Source organism: Lupinus angustifolius, chromosome LG11 (genome assembly GCF_001865875.1).
Source record: "Lupinus angustifolius cultivar Tanjil chromosome LG11, LupAngTanjil_v1.0, whole genome shotgun sequence".
Taxonomy (NCBI): domain Eukaryota; kingdom Viridiplantae; phylum Streptophyta; class Magnoliopsida; order Fabales; family Fabaceae; genus Lupinus; species Lupinus angustifolius.
The window spans coordinates 7,960,477-7,963,717 of NC_032019.1; the positions used below are offsets into that span (position 1 = coordinate 7,960,477).

Consider the following 3,241-nt stretch of genomic DNA (forward strand, 5'->3'; position numbering starts at 1 on the left):
TATTATTATATTCTTATCATAAATATTCTAAAACTAATAAAAAAGATGATAAATACTTTTATCTATACCATTTATCAAAAAACATATGATTTGATTGTAAACCATGTTTTAGAATAATAAACAAAAGTAATAATTGTTGGTAAATGAAAATTGTGAACGCTCAATTTTGTCCTACCTTGGCCTTTATCTTTGCAAAAATAAAACATCATTTCTGGATTGATTTTAGAACATCATTTCTGGATTAATTTTAGGTAGGAGTCATATGCGTGTGATATCCAAGAATCCACTCCATCATCTTATTTTTTTTTAAACAGATTTACAAATATTTGTCATAATCAATACAAATACCAATTGTAATCATTGGAAGAAAACCAATTTGAAAAAGATATATCCTAAGCTCCTCAAGATCAAGCTTTAATGTTAGAAAGTACAAACTATTTACTTACAATATGAAAATTACATGAACCAGACACCGGTTTTTGCCTTCAAAAAAAAAAGAAAAGAATATACCAAAAAGTCCTTTAAAGATATTACAGCAAGAAAGAAGAAAAGTTTGTATATGACAAAATAAATATAGTCATGCGCATCAAACTCAGGATGTGTGACTATTCAAAAGTCTTGGTCTTTCATCTGGGACAACAAGTCCACTTCACGCACACCTGGTAAGAAGACAAAAATAATAATAAGTGCTATGGCACTAAGAGGAACAAATGCAGTCCTTGGGTGCCAGAAGAGTGTTCGTAAGGACTCATCAAGGAGGGTTTCTTCTTTGTTGAACGATTCTGAGGTGAAGCTCCAGAAGCTCCTCTTGTGAAACCTAAAACCAAAACAAAATATCACCTTTTGTTATTATCAACACAACATGGCAAAAAGGAGAACATACATATTTATCAACAAGGAGCAAACAATGATGGAAAGAGATGATCAACACATAAAGAGAAGGAACTGAAAAGGAAGATAGCATCTAAAGATTAGGAGAGGCATATATACTTGCGGATACCATATTCATCCTATTCAGGCAGTCATAAATAATATTCATCATGTTTTCATGAACAGCAGATTATGCATACTTACATATCAAGCATATCAGAATGGTGTCGAGAAGTACCTTTTTGATGCTATAACAAGGTTTGTTAATATCGATCATGTTTCAAGTCTAGGCCATTTGTATAACTGGTGAGAGCTATGCTGAAAAATATATTCCTGCAAATAGAATAGTATATATTTAATAAAAACAGAATGAGAAAGTGCATACTTCTAAGAAAGTGAACTTGGTTGGGTTGGTTACTAGTGATGGGTAAAGGACCCTATGATACAAGTAGCCACTCATGCTGCAAATGCTTACTGTATCAGGCTGATTAATGAGAGGCAGAGGGTCAGATAGAAGTTACAAAGTAATGCATAAGCTATAACAGTCAGCCAGAATTCATCACATATTCCCTTGATTTATCACACATTATTTTCGGACAGTTATGAAATTAAGGAACATATGATATAATCAGGCAGATTCTTTTGAAACAGTTGCCAGAGTGCAATAACTAGCATAAATCAGCATTCATGGGCAGTTAAAGTATTGAAATCAGAAAGCAAAAATCATGGAATTTCAAAAAAACAAAAAAGACAGTTTCAGCTAGTAATTCAGAAAGGTTTTGTATTAACCCTTACTTAACTATAAATAGGGAGTCAGAAAAACATTGATACACACATACATTCAGCAAAAAAAGCAAAAGAGAAAGAATACAAAAAAGAAAGAAAAGCATTGCAACAGTGATAAAAAGAGAACAAATCAGAAAAATTAGAGAGGATAACAAGTGAAAAACAGGGAGCATTCTAGAGAGAAAGGCAGAAGTATAAACAGAGAGAGTGACATTCAAGCAAACTCAGTCCAAAATAGACTTACGTTTCACAAGCATTACAAAGTGGCAGAACCCGTATCATACGACAGGAAGCATATACTCAGGTAATCATTCAAACGAAATAGGTATCATAACATGTCTTGTTTTAGGTGATTTATGCATCGAAGTTATAGGAATAAATTATAAACCGATTTAATCGGCCATTTCGCAGAAACTCACATAAGTATAATAGGCTAGAATATAAAATAGAGCATGAACGAAATTGGTTTTAATCTATGTATTTCCACCAGTTAAAGAGAAAACACTCATCGATGTTGACATAACAGATTAAATTCATGCTCTAAAATCAAATAGAAAGGATAAAAGATCAAAGAGGGATACCGAAGTAGAAAAATGCGATTTCCATTCTCGATGTCATCTTGTTATCCGATGCAAGCCGTAGTACGGGTAGTAACCATAACCGGGAACCACCGTGAAGATTCGGGTTCCACCGATGAAATCCGCACTCGATCCTCTCCTCGATCTTAATAAGCCTAGACAAGGATATGAAATTATTGACATGATAAAAATCATAGAATAAGCAAACAAATAGAAAAAAGAAGTAAGAGGAGACGGGTGATGAAAACCAAAGAGATTGGGAAGGAATGAGGACCTTTTTTCGGCCGTGAGTGAGAACCGCATCATCTCGAAGCACCACCGAGAGTGAAAACCGCATCATCTCGGACCACCACCGAGAGTGAAAACCGCATCATCTCAAATCGCCACCATCACGAAGCTACATCATCATCATCTCTATCATCAGCATGAATCCCTTGCTCGCAGTACCATCACTGGAAGAAAATATGGGATCGACACTGGTGACCTGGTCCATCGTTCATGGAAGTCATAAGAAGAAAGGAGAGAGATTAGGGATTTGGAATCCCTTTGGGGATTTTGAGGTCCTAAAACCCGTATCCCACTGCCTGCTCTTTTTGTTGTGTTATTTGTCCCTTTTGATTTTTATTTATTGTTTGAGTAATCTCTTTTATGCCTAAGTCCATATATAATTAAGCTCCAACAACCCAATTCAATACATAACCAAATTCAGGGCATTAAGGTTACACGTATATTTCTAGTTAAAGCCATTAGGTAATTCAAAACTCTTTTTGTCTATTTGGTTTCATATGTAGCAAATAATTCTTAAACTATTATAATACTTAACATTATAATTATAAAAATAACATGACACTATTTTATTAAATGGATTTTTTAGTAAGGTTACGGTTCGAGTTGTCTCTAACTTCTCCGAAAACGAGAAGAAGGTCTACAACCAATGTTGTCTCTAAACTATTAATTCATGATATATTTATAATTAATAAACTATTTTATCATTAAATTCTATACGC

General features: G+C 33.9%; 1 long non-coding RNA gene across 1 annotated transcript; it reads right to left on the reverse strand.

Annotated features, from left to right (window-relative positions):
* On the reverse strand, positions 408-2,403 carry LOC109360136. Its single transcript, XR_002109122.1, has 3 exons — positions 2,238-2,403; positions 1,109-1,203; positions 408-817 (listed from the first exon to the last, which is right to left on the reverse strand). It is a non-coding gene; the product is annotated as an uncharacterized LOC109360136 (long non-coding RNA).